The sequence below is a fragment of the Sciurus carolinensis genome, chromosome 3, assembly GCF_902686445.1.
Source record: "Sciurus carolinensis chromosome 3, mSciCar1.2, whole genome shotgun sequence".
Lineage (NCBI taxonomy): Eukaryota > Metazoa > Chordata > Mammalia > Rodentia > Sciuridae > Sciurus > Sciurus carolinensis.
Genome location: NC_062215.1, coordinates 49,376,508 through 49,392,212, shown reverse-complemented (window position 1 = coordinate 49,392,212; position 15,705 = coordinate 49,376,508).

Sequence of the window (15,705 nt, the reverse complement as noted above, 5' to 3'; positions counted from 1 at the left end):
CGGGGCGGCTGATTGATTGGAGTGCGCCGGCTAGAGAAAGTGCGCGATCCTAGCCTTTATCTGCTGCCCCATCCTGTCCTTCCCAGACGTGTCGAGGTGTCCTGCCTCCATTTCACAGATGGGGGAAGCGAGTCCCAGAAGGCCTGGGTGACTTGCCAAGGTCGCGCCGCTCGTGGAGGAAAGAGATCATACTTGAATCCATATAGAACTAACTCCCCAACTGTGCTTTCACCGACGTTAAGGCTACCTTTCTCCCATTAAAAAATGTTTTAAGTTAAAAAAGGAGGAAAAAAAAAAAAAAGTAAAAGCAAAAAAGAGAGGCCTGTGTATGTGTTTTCTGGTATTTGTGCATTTTTTCAAAGTTCTGTAAGCATTATGGTAATTTCTAGAATGACGACAGTTATATTAACATCTTATACGGCTCACATCTTTACCGCAGACAGCCTCATTTATCTTCATGAGCTTTTATTATAAGAGGTATTTACATATTATACATATTTACAATTCTCTCCCACCATCAAAACCAACAAAATTTCCGACACCGTTGTTCGTGAATTCCTTATGAACGAAAGACACTGAAATATTCACTGTTCTCCCCTCACTTGTTTTAGTCTTTTTCTGTTTTGTAATTTGCCCTTCTGATTAGTTCTTCCTGAGCTCATTTACACATCCATAGGCCTCATCATTTTTGTGTTCTAAAGAATCTTTCTCTCTTCGAATCATGAGTTTGTGTGCCTGTCCTCCTTCCCTTTTAAATCTCTTAAAACTGTTCAGGAGAATTTTTTTTTTTTTTCTTTTCTGTTTCATCCCTTTCAAAAAATATCAAGAGCATCATCTGCTGGATGTCTGGCCTTGTGCTAGCTGCTGGGACAAAGGTGGATTTGCAGTGTGCTGTTCAGGAAGGGGAGCTTGGCGACTGGCATAGTCAGTGGAGACTCACATTAGCAGAGTGTGGTGGGGACAGCAGGTCCTACCTCTGCTTGGCGTTCCATGGCACTCCACTACTAATTCCACCACCAATCAACCCTGGGACTGAGGACAAGCCACACGCATCCTCACTGGCCTGTTTCTTACATGAAAAGAACAAAGGAGAGAGGGAGTGTTATGGGCTGAATTGAATCACCTTTCCAAATTCATATGCTGAACTCCAACCACCCTCCTGAAGAGATTAAAAGAAAATCACCAGAGTAGACCCTACTCTTTATGAACTGGTGTCCCTATAAGAAGAGGAGAGTGGGACCCAGACACCCACAGAGGAAGGACCTTAGGAAGACCCAAAAGGCTCAAAAGATCACCAAGGAGACAGGTCTCAGGGGAAACCAGCCCTGCCACCCCTGATCTTGGACTTTTAACTTTCCTAGTAGTGAGAAAAAACAATTCTGTTGTGTAAGCCCCAAATGTGTGGTACTTTGTTATGATAGCCCTAGCAAATTAGTACATTCTTTCTCTGTATAGACCTACAGAGAAAGAATGGGATGAAGATGGCTTTAGGCTTTTGTGTGCCACGTGACCATCTTAGAGTTGTAATTTTCACTATTATCCGGGACTTTCCAGTCACCACAGGGGGCACTGGTTGTTTTTTTATTACGCAGGGTTCATTCCCCTTCTAGGATCAGCCATCAGCATCTTGGTTATTAGGGAGAACCCCACTTCCCTCTATTAATAATTGTGAAATATAGGACTGACCCCGCTTCCCCCATTCCTAGATTCAGCAAGTGGCCCTAATTTACCAGTTGGCCTATCCCATTTTCCTGACTACTGTGAGTGGATTTCAAAATGTAATCCAAATTGACCTTTAATGGACTTAGGATTGCCAGATAAAATACAGGCTGCCCAGTATTATCTATCCTTTGAATCTGGAATGTTCCCCAAAGTCTCATGTGTTGAGGGCTTGGTTCCCAATGTAGCACTATTCAGAGGTCAGTGTTTGAGAGGTGATTGGATCATGAGGGCTCTGCTCTTATCAATGCATCAATCCATTGATTGATTCACAATTAAATGGACTATTGGAATGGGGCCTAGTTAAAGAAGCAAGTCAAACCCTGACTCTCTGCTGTGTCTCTGCTTCCCAGCTACGGAGAGGTGAGCAGCCCGCTCTGCCCGGCCCTTTCCACCATGATGCTCCACCTCACCAGAGGCCCACAGTGGAACTAGTTGACTGTGGTCTGAAAACTCAGAAATTGTGAGCCAAAACTAATCTTTCCTCCTTTAAGTTGTTTTTCTCAGGTATGTTGTTATAGGTGACAAAAATGCTGGCACAATTAGTTAAATTTGAATTTCAAATCAATAATGAATAATTTTTTTTAGTACAAACGTGTCCTAAATATTCAACAAATCTGGCAACTCCACCTGGATTATTAAGGAGAAACCTCGTTTTTTGTTGAATGTGTTGAGCTGGTACAAAGTGGTCTTCGCTGGAGGTTCTGGATCCAACTATGCTCAAGGCAGAAACTACCTTTCAACTCTTCACTTTTGTGGGCTGACAAAGTCCCTTCTTTACACAAGTCCCTGTAAAATGGGTTGTTGTCATTTGCAACAAAAAATGATGAATTATCAAGTCAATATTCAATGCTTGAAATCCTCTAAAACTTCCTACTGTAGGTTTGTCCAGACTTTGCACAGATAGGGAAGAGAAAAGAAGGCTCAGCGTGAGAAGTAATGAGAAGTTTAATTGACCCTGTCTCAATAGCTCTTCTCAAGTAGGACTTTCGTTTTCCTTATTAAAGACAGTGTTTGTTACTCTATTGCAGAAATGATGAAGTTTTGAAAGGAAAAAAGGGTCTATCAAAGCCAGCTGGGTACACACCTCTAATCCCAATGACTCTGGAGGCTGAGGAAGGAGGATTGCAGGTTCAAGGTCAGCCTCAGCAGTTTAGCAAGACCCTGTACCAAAATTAAAAATTAGAAGGCCTGGGGTGTAGCTCAGTTGTGGGCATCCCTGCCTTTAATCTGCAGCAGCAAGCATGGGGTGGGGTGGTAGTTTCCCTCTGCAGAAAGGGTAGAACGAAGCACCCTTTGTCCTGCTGAGCACTCTCTGGTTGCCAGGTCAGTGGCAGTATCATGAAAGCCATCAGAGCCACCAGTGCAAGGTAGCCTTGCTTGTGTGTCAGAATCCAAGAGTAGTTGGGCAGCAACTGGACTTCTGCCCTCCAAGAAGTTGGAAAAAAGGGGTACTTGCTTGTTGTCTGTGAATGGTGTTATCAATCCAATACTGAGAGATGGAGCAGAGGAGGAAGTTCACATAAAGATAGAGATGGCCTCCCAAGGCCATGGTGGGACTGGAGAAGAGCTGACCACTGTCTAAACATGTGTATAAAAGAATGTCAGCAGAGAGGATTGTTGTGCTGCGGAAGTCCAAAGGCATGTCTCTGGGGAAGGCAAGTGCAGGCCAAGTCCATCCCCACACAGGTCAGAGGATGCTTTGCTCTATGGGACCTGCACGCGGGTTTCCATGGTCAGGCCAACCTCATAGGACTGATATAAGCTGAGGGACACTTCACAAGTTCTCCCCCTCTGTGGCTGTGATTCTAGAATGCCAGTTCCAAAAAATGTGGCTTCCCTACCAGCTGTTCTGAAGAGTGTGGAGAAAGCACTGACGTGCTGGTCAGCAAGCTGTGTGTATTTCTCAGTGTGCACGGATGGAATGTTACTGTCTGCACAACACTGAGCCAGCAGTATCTCTAAGTGTGTGTTAACAGAATGCCTTTCTCTTCTACAGCCTCATTTACCTCATAGCAAGTGTCCATTATCTGCCCCGGCCAGATGTGGTCAGTCACTCTGGAATGTGGGACTAGGCAGACACAGTCTGAAGCAGGGTCATCATTGGTGAGTGGACCTTCTCCCTGAAGGGTATCAGAGTGTGGGTACTGCTGACACTCAAAAGGTGACATGTTTGGGGAGCAGGGATGACAGGGATCAGAAATCCTTGCCTATGTCCAATACTGTCCTCTGTCCAACACACCAGGTCATGTTCTCTCCAATTCGCTGACCCCATATGAGGGAAACATTGGGGGAGAGAAGGATTTGGAATAGGACCGCGAAGGGGGCTCTTCTGGGCTTAAATCAGACACACCTCACCACAGCAAGGACTGATTTGCTTCTTCAAAACTCATCTGGTCTCTGGACCTACTTTGAGCAGAATTTAGCTCATATTCTGAAAAGCATTAAAACTAACTCATATTGATTGACAATGAAGGACACCTGTCTTAAAGAATGTTCTTTAAATGTCCTCTTGTACCAATGGAAGGAGAGTCCAATGCAGTGCACACTCCGCAGTGTGTATATCCGTCCTTACGCTCTTCATTGGTGTGAAGCACTCACTGGGTGATGTTTTCCATCCAATCACTAAATAGTCAGGACTGCCCACGCATCAGGTGCTATGCTGATAACTGAAGATGGGACCGTGAGGGCAAGAGACACAGTTTTGCCCTTGTGGCACTTACAGACTAAGCACCAGTCACACAAGTAAGCAGGCAATCACAGCAGGCAATGGTGGTGAGTAAGGAAAAGGATGGACTGCAATCCAGGTATCTGACCTCCTCTGAGGGGTTCCAGAAACCCCCTGAGAAGGTGAATTTCAGGTGTGCCCTGAAAGGGGCATTGATCAAAGTAGGTGAAGACCACACGGACCAGTGTTCAAGGCAGAGAGAAGCATGTGTTAGAAAGCCCCAGATTCCGAAGATCACCACGCCTGGGCAGTGAGCGAGGAGTGCACGTGGAGAAAGACAAGGCTAGAAAGGTGCAGGCGAGGAGTTCAATATTATCCTGAGTGCACCAAAGAGCCATGGGTGATGGGAGGCGTGCCTGGGTGGCAGTGTGGAGGACACACAGGAGAGAGCCTAAAGGAGAAGTAGGGATTGGCCACCAGGCAGTTGGCCAGGAAGGATACGATGCTGGCTGAGAAGCAGTGATCCTGGGGAGAAGGAAGTTTGTATGAGCAACATGGAGGAGATAAATCCAGTGCGGGGGGATAAATAAAAACAGGTCCATTCTTTGATGATAAAATTAAGTTTTTGAACCAGGCCTGGTGGTGTACACCTGTTATCCCAGAGACTCAGGAGGCTGAGGCAGGAGGACTGCAAGTTCAAGACCAGCCTCGGCAACTTGGTGAGGACCTGTTTTCGAAATAAAACATTTAAAGACTGGGAAAGTGACTCAGTGGTACAGTGCCCTTGTTTTCAATACCTAGTAACTTTTGGCTTTTTGAGATGCACATACAAAATCACTATATTCACTCTAGTTTGCAATGACACATTAGAACTTCTTACTTCTGTTTAAATACAACTGATCAGCCTTTAAGTGCATTGATCAGCCTTTCCGCATCCCTCCCTAATTCCCTTCTTTCTTAAACTGGCTTTTAAATACATTAGTGGAGAAATTAGTGAGCCTGAAGTTAGACTTCTCTAAGTCCACGAAGAGGACTTTTATGGGTTTATGAAAGTGGCAAGTAGAGCAGACCCTGTCTCCCATGAGAGTGAACAGCTGCTTTCCTTCCATGAACTGGAAAGACTTAAGGGGTCCTCTGTAGACCAGGGTCTCAATTCTGCAAATGCTGAGGGGTGATCCCTCAGAGTCTGCTTCAATATCATTTTTCTTGCCTCTAAGCTATGTTAAATACCAGTATTATTCTTCACCCATGCCCTTGTTTTTAGAATCAGTTAAATGAAACTGTATTTGGAGGTAGGAAGACAAGGTAAGTAACCTAAGTCACTTCCTCTCCAGTCTTGACTTTCTGGTTCAGGGCTGAGCTGTTGGAATCATATATGTCCACAAGATGGCGCACTTCTGTTGCAGTTGGAGTTCTGTGGGTGGGGAAGCAAGTAGGGAATGGCCAGTTTTGCTTTCCCTTGGCCTCCCAGTTTTTGTGATGTAGACTTTCCGGGTGGATATAAAGTTGTTATCAGCCCGAAGTGAAGAAGTACAAATAGAACTTTGTACCGGGATTTTTTTTTTTTTTTTAAAGTTCAAACAGAGGTATTGCAAAGAACAAACTAAGCTTTGCTGTGATGTTGGCAGAACTTAAAACTTGTTTGCTGTCCCAAGATTCCAGGGAAATTAGATAGGCTTGTGAGGAATAATAACGTCCTCTAGTATAGAAGTATTCCAAAAGTCTACATAATAGCTATCAATTGTCGAATATATATTGTATGTCGGCTACTGCCCTTTATCTCTTTGACATCCTAAAGCTACCATAATTTCTACATTTCTAAATCTTAATTCCTGTTTTTCCTTCTATCTGACAAAACCTGGGTTCCTCTGGTCTCCCTCTCTCCATGAATGGCACCATTATCTATAAAAGTGCTTTTTTTCATTAGTTACTTTGGGTTGCCTTAGCAAATTGCCACAAATTAGGTGGCTTAAAACTAGAGAAATCGATCTTCTCACAGTTCTGGAGGTCGGAGAATTCCAAGGTAAAGACGTCAGCAGGTCTGCCCTCCTTCCAAAGGCTCTAGGTTGGAATCCTGCCTTGTGTCTTTCAGATTCTAGTGGCTCCTTGGGGTCACACCACTCCAGCCATTCTGTCTCTCTTTGCCTTCTCTCTGTCATGGTGTCTGGTCTTCCTCTGTCTCTTAGAAGGAGACTTATCACTGAATTCAGACCCACCCAGATAATCCAGGATGATCCCATTTCTAGATCCTCAATTTAATTACATTTTCAAAGACCCTTTTTATAAATAAGGTCATGTTCACAGGTTGCAGGGATTAGGAAACAGACATATCTTTTGGGGGACCATTATTGGATCTGCTACACTCATTGTAGAAGGCTAGAAGCTGTCCTTGACACTTCCCCCAACACCTGGCCCCAGACAACCCACCTTTGATTTTGATATACTTGTGGCTCAGTGCCCCTGCGTCTTTACTGCCAGCAGTTAGTCCAAGTCACCATCATGACTCCTAGACTGTAGAATCTCCCTGTGTTCCCTGCATCCTCCCTGTTACGGACTGAATTGAGCAGTTGAGGTGGGGATGTCATATGTTGAATATTTGGAGATGGGTTTTTAAGAAGATAACTATGATTAAATGAGGTCACTAAGTGTGGGACCTAATCTGATGTCGTGGGTGTTCTTATAAGAAAAGGAAGAGATATCAAAAATGTCCTTCTCTCTCCTCCCGAGTATAAAGGAAGGGCCATATGAGTAGACTCTGAGGAGGAGGCAACCAGGAAGGGAACCCTCACCAGACATGGACCCTGAAGGCCCTTTAATCTTGAACTTCTAGCTCCCAGAACTGTAAAAAAATAAGTGTCTGCTCTTTAAACTGCCAGGTCTGTGGCCTTTGTTACGGCAGCCTGAGCAGACAATCCTACCCTGGCCTTCCTCCCACCTCGTCTCCATCCACATTGAAGCCAGTGGTGCGATTAAGACATAAATCTCAAACTTCTGCTTAAAACCACCCCTCCCTCCTTGTCTGCCTCCCTGTATCTTCTTGTCTTCCCTTTTTCCCCTTCCACAAATTGATCCAGGGCACAGCTGTAAGCACTAGGGATTTGGCAGCAACAGCGCAGACAACTCCCATCTGGCATTCCCATGCGGAACTTCAGTCCAGCCTTTGGGCTGCCTGTAGCTCTGAGGTTAAAGACCAACATTTTGAACACAGTCCCCAAAGTCCTGACTCTAATCCTGGCAAGCACCTCTCATCCTTTTATATATATATGTGTGTGTGTGTGTGTGTGTGTGTGTGTGTGTGTGTGAGATTCAAAATGAATCAACGGTCCCATAAATTCTTATTTTGACATTCACCAAAATAGACACCTGGAAAACTCACCTGTTGTGACAAAGTTCAGAAGGCTGGGTCACATTTAAATCACCCAGAACTAGAGAGAACTACTCTTATAAAACTGTGATAGACATTACATTCACAATAGTTTCCCAGTCCTTATGGTCATATTGCACAGTGCCATTGCTGTGTGGAAATCTCCAGATATTTTTATTCCCAGTTGATAGACATTGAAAGGGCATTAATTAGGTACCTAGCCCCAGGTCACCCAGTGAGTAACAGGTGAAACTGGAATAGAAATCCAGAGCTTTCTGATTTCAAAGACCAGGCTCCTAAGAGCCATGACTCAGACCCCAGTTTGCTTTAGCTGATAAGAGAATTCTTAATAGAAGGTCAGGAGCATCTCTTAACTAGAAATTCATTAAAAAATAATAATTTTCTTAATAATCAAGAGAGTGGGTAAACAATGGTATAGTCATATAATGGAATATGCTAGCACCAAAAGAAAATGGACTACTAACATCACACTATTATATTCGTGAATTGCAATAACATTATGCTGAGCTAGAGAAGGCAAACTTGAACTAGTACACACATGATTCTGTTTACATGAAATTGTAGAACAGGCAGAGCTCTCTAGGGGGAAACCCATCAGATCAGTGGTTGCCACTGGAGTGGAGTAGGACTGGCTGGGACGGGACATGAGGGAGTGTTCTGGGCTCCAGTATTGTTCTGTGTCTTGAAGGAGGTGTCAGTTATCCACATGTGTGTGTATTTGTTCAGACTCATCATCTGTACACATGAGATTTGTTAATTTCTCTGTTTGCATAGTTTATCAAATATACCCTTAAAAAACCCCTGCAATCTAGTTAATGATCCTCAGGCTGACATGTTTGGGGTGAAGTGTCCTGAGCAGCTTGGATTATAGGTGTGCACAACCACACCTGGGCAAAAGCTGACATTTTTTTTTTTTCTTAACAGCTACACCGATGATGCTCAGAGGGAGGACTGGATGGGCAGGTGTGTGACAGATTAAGTAGGGTAAGAGGTTCCTGTAAACTCCAGTGGCAGGGTCAGGGGCAAGGGTGTCTACTGCACAATACTTTCCAGCTTTGCTCTGTCTGAAAATTCCTATAATCAAATGTGGAAAAAATGAAACATGGCAAGATGAAAAATATATTTAAAAAAGTAGCCAACATTCACTGTAATCAAAAAGACAATCCAAAGGTACCTGGATATGAATTTACTCACTGTTGTTTTACATTGTAATAGTCCCCCTTATCTATGGGGGATATTTCCCAAGACCTTCTGTGGAAGCCTGAAACCATGGATAGGACCAAACCTTATAAATACCATGTCTTCCTTATCTATACATCCCTATGATGAAGTTGAATTTATAACATAGGTTCAGTAAGAGAGTAATAACCACGAATAATAAAATAGAGCATGAAAGAAATACTGTAATAAAAGTTATGCAAATGTGGTCAAAATATATATTAATATTTTAAAGCTGTGGTTAACCATGGTTGCTTGAAACTGCGGGGAACAAAACACAGGTAAGGAGGTACTCTAACTGTAAAGAGGATGATTATTAAGGAGGACACAGAGAATCCACAGAGTGTGGAAACCAGGGAGGACTGAGTCTTGGCAGGATCTGAAAGAAGAGGCAGCTGGTGAGATTCCCCTAGGTCACAGAGAGGTTACAGAACATGGGACTGAGCCGTCGAGGGCAGCTACTTGCTTCCTCTGGCTTCACTGGTAGCACAGTTGACTCTCAAAACTTGTTTCTCCTATGATCCAGTTAGATAAGCTGACTTTTTTGGGGGGTGGGTAATTGGGGATTAACCCGGAGATACTTTACCACTGATCTATGCCTCAGCCCTTTTATTATTTTGAGAAAGGGACTCCCTAAGTTGCCCGGATGAAACCCTAACTTGTGATCTGCTCAGCCTCCTGAGTGGCTGGGATTATAGGTGTGCACAGCCACACATGGCACAAAGATGACATTTTTTTTCTTAAGAGCTATACTGATGGCTAACTCAGTCTAGCAAGTTTTAGGAGTGTAATGGTGTGAACAAGATGCCAGGCTTATGTTCTGAACTGGGTTAAGCTACTGTCTAGGTCTGCTGGTTGACACTTCCTGGTGGGCAGGAGTGTCAGACCCACACCCACGGGGCCCATGTGAGCAAGCCACCACAAGGCCAGGGCCTGGTTGCTGTGACGGTAGCTGGTGCAAGAGACGTGTGCGTTCTCATCTGGTCCCTAATGTTCATTGGTTATATGGCTCTGGGTGTGTTCCTGAACCTCTCCCAGCCTCAGGTTCCTTATCTGTAAAACAGAGACAATAATATTTAGCTGGCGGCATTGATATCAGTATTACAAATTATGACTGTATCAAAATCAGCTGTGCTTTATCAGATCCAAGGCCATACCTCAGTCTACTGTTGATGTACTTGCCAATGGGTTTGGACACAACAGATCAGGCCCTCCACCTTGAAATGCAGACTGCCTTCTGCACCCAAGAGTTCTGCATCTGCGGATTCAACCAACCATAAATCAGAAATACTTGAAAGAAGAAATCATGTCTGTACCAGATGAACATGTATGGACTTTTTCTTTTCTAAACAATACAGTACAACAACTATTGTTCTTTTTAGTTATACACGATAGTAGAGTATATTTTGACATATTATACTGACATGAAGTATGACTTATTCCAATTAGGATCCCATTCTTGCGTTTGAACATGATGTGCAGTTTCAGTGGTCGTGTATTCATATATGGACATAGGAAAGTTATGTCCAATGCATTCTACTGTCTTTCCCATTCCCGTCTCCTCTCCCTTCCCTTCATACCCCATTTGTCTAATCTCTTCCTCCCTCCCTACCCTCCCTTGTTGTGGGTTAGCGTCCAGAAATCAGAGAGAACATTTACACCGCATTTACATTGTGTTGTTAGGATTTATAAGTAACCTAGAGGTGATTTAAAGTATGTGGGTGTGTGTGTAGGCCATATGCTAACACTATGTCATTTTAAATAAAGAATTTGAGCATCCACAGAGTTCGGAATCCACAGTGGTTCTTAGAACAAATCCCACATGAAAACTGAGGGACAGCTGTGCTTGCTGCTCTTGGTCATTGGGTCCCTACTCTCCCTTAAGCCTCTCCTATCTTCCTGGCTATTCGGCTTCTTTTCTGAATTTTTACTTTTCAGTCACTCATTGAGCTACCCGAGGGCCATTCTTCCGCCCTCTTGGTTCTCTGTACCTCCTACCCCATGTGATTACATTTTAACCTGTCCAAAGCCAAATTCTAATTCCCTCCCCAACCACATTCACTTCTTGAGTTAATAAATGGCACCACACACACCCAACTTACCCTGAAGGGGGAGACTTTTGTGACCCTTTTCATAGATCAGATCTTGAAAATCAGGGAGATTTGGATAATTCCTCCTAACAATAAAATCTGTAAGATTTTAGGGTTAGGCTGGGCACAGTGGTGTATGTCTGTAATTCCAGCTGCTTGGGAGGCTGAGGCAAGAGGATTACAAGTTCAAAGCCAGACTCAGCAAAGTGAGGCACTAAGCAACTTAGTGAGACCCTGTCTCAAAATAAAAAATTAAAAAAAAAAAAAAAAAGAATGTTTGGTTAAGAATCCTATTAGAACTGGTCAGTGTGGGCCAAAATGACCTAGAGTACTCATGGCAGCCCGGACTTGAAAATTTGATGTCATCCTGCTGTCAGTCAAACTTTTGACTTCTAATTGGATCCTATTTGGAACCTGTTCTTACAGATTTTATGGTTAGAAGGAATTATCCTTATCTCCCTGAGTTCTGGGATCTAGTCTTTGAAAGGATCACAAAAGTTCCCCTTCAGGGTAACTCAGGTTCCTCTTATTGGAATTATTTCAGGCCTGCATATCTCCTGCAGATAACAGGTAGTTTGCTGAGAAATGTGACACCTCCGGTCCACTTAGGCAGGGCAGGGCTGCAGGTAAATTGCTTCTTAGAAAAGAAAGCAAGTGGCGGTCAGCACGGTGCCCTCAAGTTTATAGACTTACTGCCTTAACCTCAAGTTCCCCACTCATATCTACCTGTCCCCTGTCACTATCACCTCTGGTCTCTTGTTCTGCCTCTCCTCTCTGGTCACTTGGCTCTTCCTTCTCACTTCCTGGCTGTTTTTCAGACTTAGGAGCTCCCACCTCAGGGCCTTCCTCTGTGCCATGCCCTCCACGGAGACTGTGCTTCTCTTGATGTGGACAGAGCTGAATCTCTCGTTTCTTTAGGTTTCTGTTCAAATTGCCCCACAACAGAGGGACCGTCCCTGGCTGCTCTTCCTGAAACCATACCCCTCTCTTGTCAGTGTTCCTCATTGCTTACCTCTGTGTATTTATTTGCTCATTTTAAAACTCATCTGTCTCTTCCTACTTGAACATGTGCTCCTGTGGCAAGAGGGACTTTGAATATTTTCCTCCTGGCTATTTCTTGACATCTACAACAGAGCCTGGCTCCAACCCACAGCTTGCCAGTAAAGATTTGTTGGGCAGATGAGTAAGTGAAAAAGCACCTAAGCTCTATGTCTTGGCCTAGAAAATGCACCCACAAAATAATTATGATAACCATAATAATGGCCTTTTATGAAGAAAGATGGACAGAATTAGAGGGGCAGAACTGAGTCTGGTGTAAAGGTTGGATCTGGAGTGGGAAAAATGTAATCACTGGGCAGTTTCAAACTGGGTGTGACTCAGAAATTGCTTTTTGGACTTGGAAACTGGAGCATCACATGATCCAGAAATTACTGCCCCTGCATCAATCCATTAGTCAATAGTTCTGTTCTCCTTCCTGAGCCCTCCTCACCTGACTCCTGATCCTCTGCTTCTATCTGGGGTTCATTTTTTCTTAAGTACCCCAAATGTATCACCACCCAAATATTACCCCCAGAGCATACAGCTTTCTGGTAGTTGCAAGACAGTGCTATATGTGTTTCCACAGAGGCCATTAAAAGACATTTATCAGAAATCTACTGGGCATGCTCTGCAATTAGTTCTGCTAGGATATCAGCCTTTCTTATCTGTGGTATGGCCCTATGTCCCACTGACAGGCAATGGGGCCTTTGATCTCTGTGGAGAGACCTGTTTTACAGCCCTTCAACAAATCGAATTACTTTCTGTGTAAGTGCATTTTAAAGACATCGTAGTCTAGGGAAAAAGCAGGATTCCTTTATTATAAAGGAGAGTGTGTTGTTGGAAACAGACTGGTCGAGAAGCAGCCAGAAGCACTCAGAGAGGAGGAGAACTCCAAACTTTATTATATGCCCGTGGGCCCAGAGGAAAACAGAACTCCAAATTCTGAGCGCTGATCCGCAGTTTCTCACACTATTTGTAAGTTATTTGACATCATCTTAGACCCATCCTATCACTGAGGCTTTTTCCTCTTTTTAAAAGAATTCCTAATCTATGTGGCTAAAGGCCTCCTGCAGGGTCTCTAATGTAAAGCATGCTCATGGAAACAGGTTAAGTAATGGCTCTCTTCCCAGATATCTGTTACATTTCAAGAGGGAATAGTCAGACTCCCAGGGCAGTTATTTACAATCCAAAAGTTAGGGACCCATGGTTAATTAGGATTCCAGGAGAAAGGCTGAGAGAGGGGAGTGGAATTGACCCCTTCCCCAGGCATTGGTCTCTTGCCATAACGTTTTTGTAATTTCATTTCACAACCTAGTCTGGTTTTGCCATCACAATTGCGCTTTCTACAATAATGCTACAAATACTGAGTGGCTACTTGGCAGATAATAGAGAGTGTTTGGTAATGTTTAAATACCAGATGGAAAAGAGGAAGCCAGAGAGAGGAGGGGATTGAAAAACAGGAGAAATACAGAGGCCAGGGAGGAGGGGGCTGGGAGAGCAAGAGAAGTCGAGGAGGAAGAAAAGGGGGAGGTAAAGAGGAAGAAGGGAGAGGTAGAGAGAAAGAGGGCGGAAAGGAAAAGGGGGAAGGGGAGAGAAAGAGGGAAGAAGAAAGGGAGGGAGGAAGGAAGAAGAAAAGGGAGAGGGAGATAGTGAATGGAGAGGGAGAGAAATAGAGAAAACAGGGAGAGAGGAAAGGAGAGAGAGAGAGAGAGAAAAGGAGAAAGAGGAAAGAGAAGAAAAAGAAGGAGGAGGAGGAGGAAGGGAAGGAGAAGGGAAAGACAGGGAGGAGGGGGGAAAATAAGACAGAGAAAGAGAGAGAAAGAGAGAGAGAGAGAGAGAGAGAGAGAGAGAGAGAGAGAGAGAGAGAGAGAGAGAGAGAGAGACTATTTAGCCTCTGCACCTAGTTGGTGAGCTAAGGCTTGCTCCTTCCTTCCTTTAATTAAGCTGTCCTTTCTTCAGCTGCTAGCCTACCTGGACAGAAGATAATTTGGCCGCCAGCCTGACCCAACTGGCCGTAAGCAGCCTGGGATGGAAGGAGAGAGTTTGGTCCCCTGTGAGTTAGAGTTGGAATGCAATGGCTGAGGTGGCTTCCAGGGTGGTAAAGTGAGTTGGAGAGTGGACATCCCCTGGAAGCCCATAGTCCTGAGGATCTCCCTCGACATTCCCTCTGTCCATGCACACTCTGGAGATGTTCCACCATGTGCCCTGTCAAGGAGGAGCGATGTGGTGTCCTGGCAGCCACTGCAAAGGGACCCAGTGGGCAGAAATGGATCAGGCTACCGAGACTTTGAGGGCCTTATCTTTAATCAGAGCACTTTTGCCAGGCTGATTTCCTATACTGAGGATCCTGTGCTATATTGACTAAAAAAAGAGGTTTGAAATGAATAGAGATTTAGGGTGTATTAGGGAGGGTGGTCTCCATGGAAAGACTGAAAAATACAGTATCAAAGAATACAGATTCTAGTGGACCACCTGGGTCCAAAGCTCATCTATATCTTGTACCATTTTCATTACTTTATCTATAAAAGGATAGATATGAAAGCAGTAGTTCCTAGGGTTGAGAGCTTTATGTGAGTGGATATATAAGAAAATGGACATTCCTTGGTCAGCACTCAATAAATTCCTGCCTAACTCTGAAGTGAAGACCTTGGGTTACATGAAGAGGCTGCTGCTAATTCCTAATCAAATGAGAAGTCAAAATTTCCTTATGTGCCTGTATGAATATGTCATAATAAACCCAACTATTATGTATAGTTAAAATGCACTAATAGAAACATTTAAAAATAAAAAAAGAAAGCCAGGTGCATTGATCCACGCTTACAATCCCAGCAACTCCACAGGCTGAGATGGGGATCATAAGTTCAAGACCAGCCTCAGCAACTCAGCAAGGCCCTGTCTCCAAAGAAAAAAAATAAAAAGGGCTGGGGATGTAGTTCAGTGGTAAAGGGCCGGTGGGTTCAATCCCTAGCATCCCAAATAAATAAATAAATTTTTTTAAAAAATGAAAAGAAAGTTTATATTTACATATAAAAAAAGAAGTCAAAATTTCCTTAATAACTAGTTATAGGCTGGATGTGGTGAAGTACACCTCTAATCCCAGCTATTGGAGGCTGAGGCAGGAGGATTGCAGTTCAAGTTTGATTTAGTGAGACCCTGTTTCAAAATAGAAGATAAAAAGCCTGGGGTTGTAGCTCAATAGTAGAGTGCCCCTGGGTTCAATCTCCAGTACCACAAAAACAAGGCAAAACAAAATAAAACAAAAACCTAGTGATATAATAAGGATGTTTTATTTAGTAGAAACACTTGATAACTTGAGAAACAACTGAAATGGATCGTGGGTGGAGTGCTTATTATAATACCACAGGCAGGAAGAATGGACCAAAGTCTCAGAAGAGGACGAGGGTGGGACCTTGGATGCGGGGCCCACTGTGGGGTGCTTCCCTGAGTCTGGAGGTGGGACTTCCACATCCACTTCCAGGCTCACAGAGGCAGGAACTAGTGGCTTTTTGCTGTGAGGAGCCATCATAATGAGACTTAGGTGCTTCATTGTCCAGTGTTCTCATGCTCCTGACTGGCTCCCCCCACCC